Here is an 18,114-nt window from a genome sequence, read left to right as displayed (position 1 = left end):
ACAGTTCTGCAACAGTTCTATGCATTAAAATCAGTTTTAAAGAGAGTTCCGATCATTATTTATTTTTAAAACAATTTTTAACAATTACGTCCAGCACGCCACTTAGTGAAAATGTGTCGTGCTGCTGATTTTCGGCAGTTCTGACGATAGTTCTCAACAGTCCTGCAAGAGTTCTATGCATTCTTTATTAAAAATTGTTAAAAATTGCTTATAAATTAATTGATGGAATATCGATTTGAAATTATACATATATTTAAATCTCAATTAGAACTATCGGAAACTCTTGTAAAAAATGATAATTTTCAATTCGTTTTAGTACTTTAACGAGAAGAGTGTTAAATTTGCAAATTGATTAAAAAATAAATAATAACGGAAACTCTTTATAAAAATAATTCTAATGCATAGAACTCTTGCAGAACTGTCGAGAACTATCGTCAGAACTACCGAAAATCAGCACGACATATTTTTACTAAATGTCGTAATACGCAATTAAAACAAAAATTGTTTAAAAGTTAATTGATGGAATATCGATCTAAAATTATATATATATATGTGACTCTCAATTAGAACTATCAGGAACTCTTGTAAAAAATAAGAATTTTTAATTCGTTTTAATACTTCAGAGAGGAGAATGTCGTGTTAAATTCGCGAAGTTAGCGTGTCATTCTTTATTTTTGATTTTTTTGGTAATTTGTTGGAATTTTGCCTTGAAATGATATATAATTATAGAATTGGTGCAGAACTAACGAAAACTCTTAATAAACATCTTGATTTTCGATGTTTTCTTGTACTTTAGAGGAGAATGTGCCGTGTTGGAACGTGAAGTTAGCACGTCATTTTTTATTTTCGATATTTTTGATATTAAAAATGCGGAACTTTTTTTAATTTTTATCTGGAACTATAGAACTATGAAAAGTGCTACTAGAACTCCCATTATTTTTTAAAAATTAATAAAATGATGTGCCAACTTCACAGACACCAGCATTCGTCCCTATTGTGCCTGACCTTTTTGCAATAGCTACAATATTTATTGACTGTATTAACGCGTGGTTGTCTGTCTGGTTGCGGTAGTGAAATTCGCGTCGCGTTCCTACTAGTACGACAGTGCCTGCCATAATGTCCGATTTTTCCGCATTTTAGACATTGTATGCTTAGTTTACCATCACGGTTAAAATTTAGCAAATTGTTTGCTTTTGGTCATGTACTCGCTAGTATTGGTCCCTTAACTTTTTCTTCTGCACTAGCGGCGGCTATCGCTTCCTGTAAGGTCGTATACCCTCGTGAGCGTACTATTGTTTTAATGTCTTCGTACAGACCGATCTGAAAATTTTCCAATGCTTGTTGCTGGATAATATCTAGAATTGTGCGTTTATTATCGATAGTGTGTTGTCGACCCTCGAGCATAAATTCGTAAAGTTCTATAGCTAATTTATCCGTGCGAAGCCCATATGCTCGCGCACTTTCTCCTGGCTTCTGTTTTAATATGTTAAATTCTAGCTGCAAATGAGTTGTGCTCTTTTTACTAGCATAACACGCTTCTAATTCTTGTTTTAGTTGTGAAAAATCTCTAATTTTTCGAGTCTGAAAATCCATATTTGCTCGACCTTTTAATTTTTACAAAGTACTGCTTCAAGTAATAATATTTCATCGAGAAGATCGATATTTTCTACCGCGTATGTCGTAGCATTTAAGAATTCTTGCAATTTATTTGATGACCCGTCGAACTCAGGTATCATTCCTCGCGCTTCTTTCAATGGTAAGTAACCTCGCCTTAGATGGCGTCATACGTCTTCCGGAGTAAAACTACTTCCGAGATCTCGTCTATAATCTACTAAGTTCGGACTTCTGTATCGTCCACTTTGCCTATTCCGCATTTCATCGAGTTCCGCACGCATACTATGAATCTCTTGTATCAGGTCGCGGAGCATTAGTCTGACGTCGTCCGGTGACTCGTCTGTCTCTTGTGCCGATTCTTGTTGTGTTTGAGCGTTCGTGGTATCGTTATTTAATTCTTCTCGTAACAGATCAATCTCCCTATTTACTTCAGCGGCGGTAGTATTTCGTGATGTACCTGGGGGTGTGTGTATCATGTTTCTCCGTTCACAATATATTTCTTCGGAGTCAAAGATACTCGAATCGTAGATCGTTAGTGAGAAATTACGCCTATGTGTCACTCTGCTAAGCGAGCTATCAGCTGACTCAGCGTCTGGCGCTAGGTCGTTCGCGATTAAACTCGGATCTATTTCGCCAAATGGAAATTCGCGTTCTATTAATACATTAGTGCCGTATTCGTTTTCAGACGAACTATCGCTTGAGTAGTACGCTTCTAAGTTTCTGCGCACTCTATTTCTAATCTCTCTAAGCGCGGTTTCTGTTATTCTCTGTGAGTTTATGCGACTATTTGCTATTGCCCTTCCCGCAGATCCGCTATGTAGCCACGATGCGTTTGCGTTACTGTTTTGCGTGTCTCAATTGTCCGACATATAATTTTATTAATTTGTCTGACTTACATTAATACCAAGAATAGCATTCTTGTTGCCGACAGTTAATGTGTGAGCCGTTCCCACGAGTGGGAAAGGCCCGTGCTACCTCGCCCTTTCAGGCATACGCCACATTTTTACATCCACTGTCTATCGGAACCGCTCCGAGACGGGCGATGGAAAAATCCAGTAGCGCCTGCTGGTTTGTGTGTGCAGGATGGACAGTTTGACCACGACGAATAAGCCCATCCTTCCTTCTTTAGGGTGACATAGACTCCGCCGGCTGGCATTCGCCACTATTCGACTCCTTCACCCCGCTATCTTATCCGTCGTGCCCACGGGGACCACGGGGAGGCCTGTCCATTTGCATCCTGACCTGGATGAACGCTTCTGACCCTGTCGGACGAAGGGAATAGTGGGATAGGTGGGCGTATTAAGGTAAATGGAGTCCTACCTAATTTCATCTAAGGCGACGCGAACGCTGCTCGAGAGCGTGATTGTCCCGAGAAGATTACAGGGTCACACCCCCATACCCGAAGGCTCCGACCTCTTCGGTTGAACAACGAACCTACCTAATATATAATCTACGATTCGTATCCCTTCAGCCAGAGGGATTCCTGGCAAAAATCGGTGAATACGGAAAGGGCCTCTGGGTTTGACACGAAGAAGCGTGCCACATCCGGCCACTGCCATTTACCTTCCGGTACGACGCTTCGCAGTATCTCTCTCTGCGCATCAAAGAGGGGACATTCCAACAAGAAGTGCTGGACTGAATCAATTCCACCTCCGCAAATGCACACGTCACTTTCCACGAGACCTAACGACGCGAGTCTTTCCCTAAAATCTCCGTGTCCAGTGAGAACCTGTGTGCTCCAATGATTTATTTCTAGCGAACGCGCAGCTAGTCTATCTCGCACGTCCCTAAAGAAGGCGAACGTGGTACGACCCTTGTTTGAAGAGTTCCATCGGGTCTGCCACATATTTATCGTCTCGTTTTTAATCCCTACAATCGCGGTTTTTCTTTCGGTTCCGGCGGGGATCTCAATATTACCGATCTTGGCGTCTTTTCCCGACCTAACGTTATAACGCGCGGCGCCTTCGCGAAGAACTATGTCTACTGGAGTCGCTCCTCCGACGACACAAAGTGATTCCCACGAGGCCGTGCGGTATGCGCCAGTCATTGAAATTAAGACTCGACGCTGCAAGGCTTTCAGAATTCTAATATCTCTCTCCGTACACAGGTCGGCCCACCCCGCAGCGGCATAAGCCACTGTCGGTACGAACACGCCCCGGTAGATTGTGGAGAGTGTCCTAAAACGCAGGCCCCACTGGGCTCTCGCTACTTTACCTAATTTCTCGAACAGCGGCCCGACTTTGCTGTTTAAATATTCGCAGTGCGATCTGACCTTTAAATTTCTATCCAAATAGACGCCAAGATACCTAACCGTTCGCTTAAATCCTAATTTCGTTTCACCGATTGGCGGTCTGTTCTCAAAGTCGACGGTTTTCTTACTTGTTTTTCTCTTCCTATCTGGTCGTGCTCCTCCCCGTCTACCTATCGGGTTTTTCGCGATCGCGTCGGATTTCAGAATGATGGCTTCAGTTTTACGCTCGGAAATCTGAAGTTTCGCGGACCTACACCATTCTGTTATTATGTTAACTACACGTTGGCCTTCTGTCTCGAGTTCCCTTCGCGAGTTTCCGTTTATGACGACCACAAGGTCGTCCGCGTACGCGGCGAATCTATCTGGAATCACGTCTTCCAGTACTCTCAATAGGCCATCAAACATGAGGTTCCAGCAGGCCGGGCCCAGAACGGAACCCTGAGGGCACCCCCTCTCGGCCCGCTTGGACACTTCCGCGGAGCTAAGAGAAATTTTTACACTTCGATCGCTGAAGTAACTCCGAAGTACTTCGAAGATATTACGCGGACAATTTCGTTTCTTAAGACTATCTAACACAAGGGGCCACCAGACATTGTCAAAAGGAAATATCAAAGAGAAGCGCAATGGCGTACCTCCTTTCGGAGGCAGAGACCATCCGTCGCAACTCCACGACAGCTTCCTCCGTCGACCTTCCGGGCATGAACCCGAATTGCCGATCGGAGACCTTCCCCGGTGCCAGTGACGTGTCTAGCAGACGAGCTTTTATAAGCTTCTCGAAAAGTTTTCCTACTACGGAGAGGAGACAAATGGGTCTGTAGGATTTCGGGTCTCTCTCGTCCTTGTCTTCGCCTTTCAGGAGGATTCGGAGTGAACCCTCCTTCCAGACAGAAGGAAAGACGCCCCACTGGAGACACCCGTTAAAAAGCCTAACTAACTGACCGGGGATTATTTTACAGGCCGCCTTGAGTACGGCGACCTCGACTAGATCTAAACCCGGAGCTTTATTGTTTTTAAAAGTCTTCACCGCGCGAGCCATTTCCGCCTCCGTGAAGAAAGAGGCGTCGGCTGTATCGGGAGCGACCCTGCATGCGTTTCTAATTTCACGCTGTTCGAGCGTGTCTTCTATCTCCCGGTCATCTAGGATGTGCACATCCAGGAGGTAACTAGCGGTCTCCCTTAGTGACTTTGTGGAATATTCGCCACACCGGAGTGCTTAGCACCCCCTCAACCTGGAGTTTGCTCGCCTGTTGCTTGTAAACGAAGCCCCAGGGCTCCCGGTTGCCGTGCGATGTGACGAACTTCCGCCAGCTTGCGAGTTTCGCCCGCCTCACCCCCCTACAGTACTGCCTTTGTGAAGAACGATACTCCAGCAGCACCCGGAGGTAAGTAGGGTCCTCTCGCCCTCCCTGAAGGGCACGGCGCAGCCTATATACCTTTTTCTTAACTATAGTTAATTTTTTTGTCCACCACGGGTTGGACTTCCTAAATTTGCGCTTCCTGGGCATTGACGCAGCACAGGTCTTCGTGAGCACCACTGTGAGCGTTTCTGCCATTTTCTCTACTTCTATTGTGGAGCACAGATCGATAGCCTCCAGTTGCGATCTTGAAAGATCTGTCAGGGTGACAAAGAACCGTTCCCAGTCGGCCCGACTTGTGTCGAACCTCGTGTTCCCAGCGCCCCGATCGGCACCTGACTCTTTCGGCAATCTCAATCTTATGTCCACGGCCCTGTGGTCACTGGTGGTCCAGTCACACCTTACCTTCCAGTCACAGATGAACTTGTTCATGGAGGGCGACGTCAGGGTTACGTCGATGAATGACGAACTCCTTGTCGTTCAAAAGGTGGGCGGCTGTCCAGCATCGTTGACCACTGACATGCCAAATGCCCTGATGAGGTCCTCGAATCTGGCACCTCTATCATCTGTCTCTTGGGGACCCCAGAGTGACGATCGAGCATTGGCGTCTACACCTATAATAAGTCTCTCCCCCCTCAGTGAACGAAGCACCGTTTCGAGGTGGCTGAGGTGCTTCTCAATCTCGTCGCTGTACTGGAAGTAGCACGAGACAACGTAGAAGGAGAAGCTGGGGGCCCGCACTTCCACGCAGACACAATGCGTAGTGCTAAGCTGCGAGACAAAAACCGTATCGAAATTGGGATTGCAGATTACCACTGCTGCCCACGGACGTTGTGAGCGCACTGCGGCAACCTTCATTCCTATGCCTAATCCTACGACTGTGTAACCCGAACCCTGCTTCCCGACGTGTGGTTCCTGCAATAATAAGACGTCAAGTCGCTTTTCGACTACGAGTTGACGTATCTCACCCGTTACTACAGCTGAACGTCGCATGTTCAGCTGCAGCATCCTAACACTCGTGGACGCACTACCTAGAGCTTATCCTACCTAATTCCTGTGGCGCCGGGCCACTCGCTGTGTGGGGTGGGGTTGGGTCCGCGAATCTAACCGTTTTTCGCACCGTTGTCGCAATGTTCGCGGATCTAAGCGCGGATCTAATCGCGGGCCTAATCGCGGGCTTATCTATCTCGCGCGCTATTTGTTTGACGCCGGTCTCCGATTCTCGCGCTAAATTGACCGACGCCGACCTAATCGTAGCAATGAAACAACGCTCTAATACGACGTACGCGGCTCTAATCCCGGTTGCTTCGCGATTCACTAACGCGATTCTAGCGGCAGGAAGGCCGCAATCCCGGGGCTGTGCGCCATTGCGTATTGTGTCACGGGCCCGCCCGCGCACAGCTCGGTGAGGCGCTCTCGAGGAGGCGGAGGCCGCCACCGAGCACGCGGTCGAGCAGACCCGCGACTCAACGACGGAGACACCCCGCGCTTCCCTACTCGCGGCCGCGCCAGACCGGAAGCGGTCGGCCAGGCGGGCACTCCTCCTCACCACGTCAAAGATTTTATTTGCGAACTTCATTATGATTCCCACGAGTACGGTGGAAGGGGTGGTCGAGCGACGTAGAGCCACCTTTACGCCGCCAAGCCTAGATACTCCGGGAAGACGGCAGGTATCCCGGGACGGACCGTTCGCGACCGCGACATTTTACGTCTACGCGATCATGCAGACCCTAAGCACGGTTCCTAACACCTTAGTCTTTAGACGTTAACCCGATAGTACCTGAAAATAAGAATCCTGAAAATAAATAAAATGTTAATCTCACTCGCACACACACACACACTCACTCACACGTGGGAGTCACTGGGATCGGGGTGGTCCCCGCCTCTGGCCCGGCGGGTGACTGAGTCACCCATCCAGTCCTTCGGGCGAGGGTCCCGACCGGCTCCCACTTTTCCCCACTGAGGGACGCTTCACGGCAGGAGCACCCACCGCTCCGCACCCTCATCCCGCGGGAGCACCCGCATAAAATTAGGAGGGAAAAAAAAAAAAAAAAAAAAAAAAAAAAAAAACGGGTGGGACGGCTGTAGACCGTCTGAACAACGCACGAAGTGCGCTTGCCACATAAGAGCCATTCGTTCAGCAAGCTGACACCGACTCGTGGCAATGCTGTTTGGGCACGTTGGCTTCACCTTTCGGTTACTAGGCCCCCTCACCACGACAAGGTGTGCCCACGAGGGGGTCTTGTTGCCGACAGTTGTTTTCCGTGAGGTAGGTCAGTATTTTCTTTGCGTTATCGCCTTGGGTGATTCACGTGTTGGCCTCTGTTCCTCGATCGTCGCTGTCGGCCTATTCTGTCTGGACTTCTGCTATTGTTTGTAGTTTGACGTTATTACCTCTTTTGTCTTCTTCGTGCTGGCAGGATCCCATCGCTGCCACCAATTTATGTTATACCGTCTACTCTAAAGTAGAATGCAGAAGAGATTCTGGCTGCCCAAAGAATTAGAACCCACCCACTAAAGAAAACACTCCGTACACTATCGTAAAAGAGTATATTTCGTCGAATACAATTATACAGTGGTTGCTCTTAATGCTTATACTGACGACGACGCAAGGATCATTGCGACGTCTTTATATATCTAATTTTTCGTAGGTGGGAAAGACGGCGGTCCTGATCGGAGCACGTATTGTTTCTGTTTTCATTGTTGCTTCCTATTCCTTCCTAATTTTTTACTTAATTCCTTCTTCCGTCACTAATCCTTTCTACGAATTGTTAATATTTTATATCTGATCTGGCCATGACAGTATATAAAATACAAAATTTTTAAGTTAATTTAAATAATGCAGAAAGTGTGTAAAAACAGTATAGCTATTTTTCTTCGGTATAGTATTTTTGAATGATTGGATTAAATAATTATATTACTTTTCATCAAAATTTTATATTATTTATTTGTTATAAATAAATATCAGTGCATGTGTTTTAACATGTGCAAGATAAATTCGTATAATATATGCAAATTTAGGAAATATAATAACTTGATCCATTAAGAAACAAAGAATTGTTCGTAGAATTCACTTATGAAATATATTTGTTTAGAAGTCAGTTTATTTAATCTCCTGTATTCTGCCTATAGACCTTGCTTTTAAAAGGCTAAGTATATTCTAAATTACTCTACAAATAAATCTTGTTTATGTATAGTTTCTACTGCTGTTAATCTAATAATATTCCATAAATGTCCTATAGTTTGTGCTGGTTTTTTACAAATCATTATTTTATAAAACTACATATATTACACGAGTTATGTTACTTATGTAAGAATATGTGCACGAGTTTTTCTGCACACGTTAGAATATAAATATACAAATAATTTATTTATAATAAATAAATATTATTTAGATGTAATGTATATAAAGTAATATGTTTGGAGTTTTTTATGTAAAGAGAGAATCTATTGCGTATGCGGACGCTTTATATTTCGGCCTTTCTCGTCGAGTACATACATTGTCTCTCAATATTAATTAACCCTCTTCATCTATTTTTTTAACAAGACATAGCCGTCGCTAAGAAGCGCTTTGAGGTTTCTCCGCGCGATTAGAAATATAACGCGTGATACATAAAAAAAATAAAATAAAGTAGAGCGCCTACATATACCGCCCGCCTTGAAAGATTGTACTTTCAACAGAATGACGCTTACAATAAGATAAAAAAATAATGAAATTTAAAAATATAAAACTTTTATGATCTTAAATCAATTTAAGAATAAGGCTTATGTACTACACAAATATTCACAAACGCAGAAACAAGGAAATGAAACATAAATTAGTTTATGGGAAGAAAACAAAGTCTAGTATTAGGCTTGTAAAGGCCTTTGGGGGTACGCAATAGAACCGTTCGTACTACATATTTTATCATTCCCTGGTAGACTTCTTCAATGCGTCCTAAAGACCAGACTAAAGGAGGCAGATTATCTTCTCGTAGTATTACAAGTTGTCCTACTCTAAGGAAATTCAATGGTATTCCATTTACTTCGCTGGTGACAATTATACAAATATTCTTTAGTCTATCTTCTCCAAAAATGCTGACGTAATTGTTCAATACGCTGTCACCTTGTTAATCTGTTTGTGTTTGATTCCTCCAGATTTTGTTCAGGTTATGAAGTAATGGGATCGCCTATCAAGAAATGTACTGCTGTAAGGACCGAAAAGTCATTAGGATCTATTGATAATGAAATAAGTCTCGAATTAGGTGGCCTCAACTTGGATAAGCAATGTTATAAATTCTCCATATCGTAATGAAGCTTCAACCATAATGCGTTTAGTAAGAAATTTTGCAGTCTTTACAGCTGCTTCCCAAAGCTATCCCATGTACAAGGCCTTTGATGAGATAAAATGCCATTTTATACGTTCACTGCTGGTTAGGTTTATGATCTTCTTTCTAGATTTATCATCATTAAAAATATCATACAGTTCATTAAGTTATTGTTTTGTACCCACAAAATTTAACCATTATCTGAGTAAATATCACTTAATCGACCTCTTCTAGAATTAAATCGTTTCAGAACATTTAAAAACGTCTCGGTAGTAAGATCGTCAGCTAACTCTATGTGTACTGCCTTTGTCGCAAAACATACAAATATGACTATGAAGCATTTAATCAATCGCGAATTTTTACGATTTCCTTCCTTATAGTACATTGAGCCAATATAATCGACTCCGCATTTTTCAAATAGTCTGCTAAAAACGTTAACGCGCAATTCAAGTAAATTTCCCTTTTCTTTCGCTGGCCGAGAGGAGGAAATGCTTTTTACGCAGACCCCTAGGTCGGCTCAGGGGTACTATGGGATTCGAATCTGGGAAGTTGGCCCAAATCCCTACCACATTAAAACCTCTCCCCGGGGGGGTGTACGAATACACCCCACCTATACCTAGAATTCTCTTCAGCCTCTATCCTGGTTGGACTGTTGATCACATTACATCTTCCTTGCAGGTGTTGAGTTTGCGCCATTCAGCGTCCATCGATTCGGCTACTCCAAATTACATTGGGACTATTGTCCTTAATCCGATTGTGCATCTGCTCTGGATGGTCTTCTTCGTCTTCGTCTCCTCGTTGAAGTTGGGATGGAAGCCTCGGGTGTCCTCTTCAGAGCCTGTCGATCCCTCTTTTCTTGTTCCTTCGTTAACATGACTTTGTTCGCGAAATTTGCTACTGCAAGCCAAGAACCCTTGGAGCGTAGCATGGCTGCCACCATACCAGCTAACGTCAGGTTTGGCTGTGACTGCCGCACAAGGTCTAACTTATCCACATCTATACCCGGATCCTGACCGTCATCAACCGTCAGATCAGGATCATTCACACATATGGGTAGTGGTCTGTTCGTTGAGACAGACCTGACCTTTCTTCTTCTATCAAGGGCCGCGCCCGATGAGTGGTGATCGCTCGACATGTTCCCAGGACCGGTCAGGTTGGGGTCATATTCCGCGTCTCTCGGGGGGTCATCCGAAACTCTAAACCTGACCGCAGTCGTGCCTACAGGGGTAGCGGCACATACTGTTCTCATTATTTGCTCTCTGTCCGTCTCCCACCAAATACAGTAGGAGAGCGTGTGTTCCGGAGTGTCCATCACATCCATGTGGCATGCCAAGCACTCGGGCTCCGGTACTCTCTGGATCCTAAACCAGTACGATCCGAAGCACCCGTGTCCCGTGAGGAGTTGGGTAATCCAGAAGCTCATACCATGTTTCTTGTTTATCCATCGATCTAAAATAGGTGTCAAAGCCGCGATGGTTCTAACGCCAGAGAGACCCGGTTTTCCAAGGTATGTCTTCCATTTGTTTATCGTTCTTTCCCGTTCCTGCCTTCTAATTCGAACCGCACGTCGCGTCTCATATTGACCCTTCCTCCTGAGGGCAAGAACCCGCAAGTGGGTTCTGGTCCGCTCCTCGACGAGCAAGGGTAGGGGGGGAATCCTCGCCAGTATCAACGCCGCATCAAGTGAGACCGTTCTGTATGCTGCAATCACCCTAATCGCCGCCACTCGTAAAACTCTGTTCATCATCCTTTGTGCTCTACCAGATGCGCCGAATGCGTCCCCCCACACCGGCGCAGCATACATTAACACCGATAGGACTACGTTCGCATACAGACATCGCTTAGTTTCTCCCGGTCCTCGGAGATTGGGCATTATCTTACTCAGGGTCCTAATTATTTGATTCGCTTTTTCTGCGGTTCTTTCGCAGTGTTCCACGAATCTCATGCGCGAGTCGATAGTGACGCCCAAATACTTCATAGACGCCCCGACGCCAATGTTATCGGAACCCACTCGGATGCTCGGCAGCTCACGTAGGCCCCCCCCTCTGTCGAGTTAATAAAACTGCCTCCGTTTTATTAGTTGCCACCTCAACGCCAACGCATTTAATGTCCAGCAGAGTCCTGGCTATTTGAAAATTGGCCCGCCGGGTAACAGTCTCAATTGTGTCCGCAGACGCAAGCACTAGCGTGTCGTCCGCATAGCATATGAGTTGGCATCCAAATTCCGTTCTTCTTTGCAGGACCCGGTCATATGCTATATTCCATAATAACGATCCTAACACAGAACCCTGCAGAACTCCGGCCGTAATCGATTTGCTCATAACGCCGTTGCCCGTTGAGAACTCAATATATCTACATACAGGTAACTATCTACTATGCGCCTAATGTAAGATGGGAATTCCTTTCGTAACATAGCCTCCCTAATTGTGAACCACGGGCCCGAGTTAAATGCATTATGGATATCAAGGCTAACAGCGAGTGTAAACCCATCCCCTCTAAATGCCGCATCCGCTATTGTCTTAAGCTGGAGCAAGGCGTCGCATGTGGATTTTCCATCTACAAAGCCGTATTGGACTTCAGACAAGGCCGCACGTTCGCTCTCATTCATCTATCGCTTCATTCTCTATACAATAGCTCGTTCGAAGAGCTTAGCCACGTCCCGAAGAAGACAAATTGGTCGAAGCTTGGGTACTGAATCTCTAACGGGCATATCATTCTTAGGGATAAGCACCAAACGCGCTCGCTTCCAAACACGTGGGAAAACTCCGGACCGCAGACTCACAGTGTAACACTCAGCAATTTTATCCAACATTTCCTATGGAACACTTCTTAACACTTTCAAGGGAATACCGTCTAAACCGGGCGTCGCACTGCCCGCGCCCTCTCTGAGTAACCGCGACACCTCGTCCGCTGTTACCTCGCAGTCATCGCACGTAAAAGGGTCAGCCCAGAGAGTATTGGGAACCGTTACTTCTCCAGCGGGGAATAGGTCGTTCATCACGGTCTCTAATATCGCAGGTTCAAGAGTCTCAGTAAAAGAACGTGACGCGGGGCGCAGCCTACCCAACACTAATTTGTATGGTAGTCCCCAGGGGTCCTCGTCCACCAAGCCAATCAGTTCCTCCCACGCGCGGTTCTTAGCCTCCGCGATAGCTACTCTAAGTTCTTTTTTCGCTAGTCGATAGGAAATCTCAAATGTACGGTCCCCACCCGGGCTCCTGTTCCTTTTGAGGGCCCTGCACCACCTTCTTCTAGCCGCGATCGATGCTGCTCTCAATTCAGCTATTTCATTATTCTACCAATATACAGAGTTCTTACCTGTTGGGGCTCTCCTCATACGTGGCGCACTACAGTTGCTCGCTTTTGTTAGGGACCGCTCGATCCATTCCGCCAGATCTTCCGCTGATGGATCCTCCGTTGTCACTTCACGAGTGGCGCAACTCCCTAAGATGAGAGATGCTCTGAACCAGTCCATATCCGCACGGTTCCAATTCCAACCCCTAGGGCCCGGGATTGGCGCCCCCTTCGCCTCATTTCGCAGAGTCACTTGAAACCAGATGTAATTATGGTCCGATAATGTTTCTACGTTCGGCATCATGCACCACTCCCGCACTTTGTCCACTAAATTGGGGGAGATCCATGTCAGGTCCACAAAGGACGAGCCTTGGGGGCGAACGCACGTGGGCGACCTACCATTATTCATTATACGCAGGTCTAATCCCGCGGCCCAGGCCTCAACCTGGTCCCCTCGGTTATCGACTCGTCGGGCACCCCACAGAGGGGACGCGGCGTTAAAGTCTCCACCAATCATTATTCTGGAGTCAACTTGTCTCACGTAATCAAATATATTATCCAGCCGCGCAGACATCTGTGTTATGTTTTCATTGGGATGCAAACAACACGAAATGATATTCATCCTCCCAACTTTAATCGCGACGAATCCAGAGCCCTTCGTTTTGACCCTAACGGGACCGAGCGCAGATCGCGAACACCACTAAATGGCGGCAAGATCATCCACACTATACACCAGAGTTCGTCCGTTTTGGGATCTCGGTGGTTCCGCAATAACACATAAGTCCACCTTCCATTCCGCGGCATGTTGCATTAGTAAGTCAAACGCCCGACGACTCCTATTTAGGTTACCTGTAGTCTGGGGGTCATTGTCCTTCTTATTTCCACTCATGTCTGCCCTCCTCCGACTCAGGGTATTCCCACTGGCAGGGATCGCAGTTACTTGTGCCGATCCTATGTGCTGTTTTCAATCTTGCAGCCTCGCACAATGCGCACCTAAATTGTTCCTTACACTCGGCCGCCTTATGTCCATCTGTTCCGCACCGGAAGCACAGGCCTTGTCAGTCTATTTTGGAAGCACAGGCCTTGTCAGTCTATGTTGGAAGCACATCTGGCCTGAACGTGTCCAAAGGCCAAGCACTTATAACACTGTAGGGGCTTCGCGTTTAACAGTTCCGCTCTAGCTATTGTCCATCCTATCCTCAGTTGGCATTTCTTGCCACCTCAACCGCAGCGGCAAGGGAAAGCTTGGTCCAAGCCATAAACAGACCATTTTTTATTGATCTTTTTTCACTGATATTTACCTCATCCTGTGGCATTTACCTACGGAGATAACCGCTTCTATTACCTCCTCTGTGGAGACTGTCTCATCTATGCCGACGATCCGCATCTCGTTCTTTGCCGTGGGCCTTGTAACTGCAGCCTTTTTGCCCAGCACTTTAGCTAGTTCCTCTCGGAGGGTATCAGCCTTACTACCACTATCAGGGCCTGATATTTCTATAAAAAAGGCCCCCCCCCTGCCGATTTCCTGGTCCTCGAGTTGATTATTCCGAGGTCGGCTAAGTTGATACGATCCCGGGCTATGCGCATCGCTTCGCGTATGAGAATCCCTCGACGACTCCTCTTATAGCTATCACGGCACTCCTCTGCGCTCGCCTACGTGGGGCACCCCGCTCACCTACCTTTCTTGCCTCCCTTGGGCGTCTCTCTGGGTCCGTTCTCCGAGGATTGGAAGTGTTCATCTCCCTCCCCGCTTTCACAGTTGATTCCGGAGCAGAGTTCTGGGTAGGAGGAGGACGGAATCCTCTTTCTTCCCCTTTTTCTGCGGTTTCTTCTTGGCCACGCTCTATTCACTATTTGTAACCTCCACCTCCCCTCCGGATACACCCTTACTCCCAGGGGTACGTCGAGTCTGAGGGGCGTGGGAAAATGGGGCTTCCTTCCGGGGGGGGGGACCAGCTGTATATCACTCTTCACCCTGATTCTCGGCGCTCGTCGAGGGAGGGGAGGGGGTTCTTGGTCCTCAACATCTTGGACAGAGATCTTGATGATTCCTTGGTCATCCTTGAATGTCCTGGAGTTTTCCTGGCTGCGTTCCTTCCGAAGGGTCTCTTCAACAGCCTTCCGAACACGATCCTCTGTCTCAGGAATTCCATCTCCCGTTCTTGATCCTTTGTGGACTACCCTCGCGTCATCGCCGACGTTTGAGCATTGGTCGCACACATCCTCAAGTATTTACGGCATAGGGGAGGTCCTCTCTCCGTCGTCATAGCCTTAAGCAAGTACTTTCTGCTATTCTCTTCCCTATTGAACTCCCTTTGGAGTTTCTCGAGCTTACTTGTGAGTTCTTCAACTTTTAAACTAAGAGTTTTCACTACCCTCTCATACGAGCTAATTTGATCTACTAGTTCGTCATTACGTTTCTTAAGGTACGCGGTATCCCCAGTATCCTGCAACCTTTCGATAACTACGCGAACAAACTTTCCAAATGCTACCGTCCTGCTCTTAATTCTGTTACTAACGCGGCCATTCATGGTTCCGCATTTATCTCTTAAGAAATCTAATTCTTCGAGCCATTCTGTGGCCATTGCACCTAGTTCAGCCACCGAGCTGCCTGCAATCTCATTAACACCGGCTGGCTCGGCCGGAATATTAACTAATCTATTCGCAATTTTCTCCTTATCCGTGGTAGGCTTCCTACCAGGCGCTTTCTTACCTTGTTCAGGTGCTTCTCTCGACGAATGTCCCTTCCTCATGGACATCCTCCGTGGCGGGCTGGGGGACTGCTCATCAGATGTGTCCAATTTTCTTGACATCTTCAGTTTTTTAGCGTATTTGCTAAAGGTTCTGTACGGGGTCCAGAAACTCTCTTCGTTTTAGGGATCGTCGCCAGGCTGTCAGCCACTCCAGTTTGGAGCTGGAGGTGGCGGCCTTTCTCTTACCCGTAATTTTTTCTTTCTCGGACCCGTCCCGGGCCCCTGGACTTTGATCACGCACTCGACACACCCATCACCGCACTGGCATAGCTCGTCTCAGAACATACATTCACATCCTGGCCGCTATCTTTCTCACAATCACTGTTCACCACAGAGTCCAGCACATCACTCATAGTCTTCGCTCGCGATAACTCGGGATCGGCCCTTGCGCGACCGATTTCCGACCCGGACGTAGACGGAAGTTCCAACGCGGCGATATCAAAAGCCACCCTGTTCTCGTTCTCAGTGCCACCACTATCACTGTGATGTTTTCCATCATCTTCATGTGCCGTGTCAGCACCAGCCGTGTGATCAGGTGAATCCATCTGCCTTTTCGCAGTTGTAACTTCGCCTGTTGTGCCTGCGGTGCACACTTCAGGTAGCCCATCGTTCGATAACGACGAAGCAGAGACTAGGACGATATCTCCGCCATGCCGGCCCTGAGGGTTCCGAAGTCCCTCTGCGCTGGTATGTTCGATTTCCTTATCCTTGTCCATGTTCATGCCAGCGTTTTTTGGTGCGCTCTTAGCCACTCTTCCACCAATCATGGGTCCTAGGACCCGATCGGCTTCAGAGCGGAGTCTCCCCACCACAACAAGGTGGCGCACCCTCGGGGAGGTCAAATAAATTTCTTATTAAAGTATTAGTTGAGTTTGGAGCATTACGATAGCAAATTACACATTTACTTATGACTTATCACATACAACGTCCTACGTATGGCTAAAAATTTTGTTGAACTGATGATAGAGTCATTTGATTTCTAGCATGTAACAGTCGATTATGTTCGTGCATTACAATTAATCGAGTAAAGATATGACGTCTCGGTAACAATATAGGATGTTTCACATTATGTAGTATGTTCGCATGTCTTAATCGACCATCAATCCTCAGAATACCATTCGTGTCTAAAAAAGGATTTAATTTCAATATTAAATTTTTCTTATCTACAACATCAAAGTTAAAAATATCATAGATTTCCTTTTCGAAAAATTTTCCTTGTAGAATTTTAACGAGAGTCAATTTGCATTCTCTAATTCATTATTCAAACATGATGAAATTGATTTGATCAATTAATCCTTTAGCAGATGACGATCGAAATTCTCTTGTTCATGCTTAAGTGCATTGATAAAGCGCAAACACAGTGCCATAACTCAAATAAGATTTTTCATAGCTAGAATATCTCTTAATATTAAATTCTAGTCCCGAAAATGCAACATAAGAACATGTTTAATTGGGACTTCTTTCTGGTACATCGTTTAAAAAGCTTACAGCGGGGGGGGGGGGGGGGTAGGATAGGGAGTAGGATTCTATATTTTCAAACCAGGCCCATGCCATCAAGACTCTAATTGCAATAATGCTTCAGGCATAACGTTTCTCAAAAGTGAATCTGCTGGATTGTCCTCACTTGATATGTGATGCCAATTTTCAATTACTGTTAATGATTGTATTTCACTTACGCGATTGGCAACAAATGTCTAACTCCGACTAGATCCATTTAACCAATGAAGTACTATGCTAGAGTTAGTCCAATAATATGTAGCGTTAATTTATAGCACTAAACATTTCTATAGTTTGTCAATTAATTGGCCGAGTAAAAGTGTCTCACACAATTCTAGACATGGTATTGAAATACTCTTGAGTGGAAAAACGCGAGATTGAGACTTGAAGATTATCAATTGAATATTAAATTTGACAGTTGTTAAAGCCCCAGAAAAGGCTATATACTAGATAAATAAATAAATAAATAAATATATATAACAAATAATCAATAAGAAAGACGGCCAATAATCGAGCAAATTTCAATATATGTTGAAAAATTAAATTTTGTACTGACGTCGACGTATTTTACATTCAATAATAAAATTTATAAACAGACTTATGGGTGTCCTATGGGATCTCCATTATCACCCATAATTGCCAACTTAGTCATGCAGGATTTGGAAACATCTGTACTAAGTTCATTGGATTTTAAGCCATCGTTATATTACAGATATGTCGACGATATCGTGTTGGCTGCATCCAAGAATTTAGTATCGGCAATTGTGAGCGCATTTAATAGTTATCATGACAGATTGAAATTCACATTAGAGTGCGAGGTTGACCCTTGTTTGAGTTTTTTGGATTTGTTGATTAAGATTAACAATGGTACTATTTACATTGACTGGTTTCGTAAAACAACTTTTTCGGGGAGATTATTATCGTTCTTTTCCAATCATTCATTCAGCCAAAAAATCGGAATTATTTACAATATGATTGATAGAGCATTATTGTTGTCACACCCACAATTTCATAAAAAGAACATTATATTAACTATCAATATA

The sequence above is a fragment of the Anoplolepis gracilipes genome, chromosome 15 (genome assembly GCF_047496725.1).
Source record: "Anoplolepis gracilipes chromosome 15, ASM4749672v1, whole genome shotgun sequence".
NCBI lineage: Eukaryota > Metazoa > Arthropoda > Insecta > Hymenoptera > Formicidae > Anoplolepis > Anoplolepis gracilipes.
Note: the sequence above shows the minus strand (reverse complement) of the source record.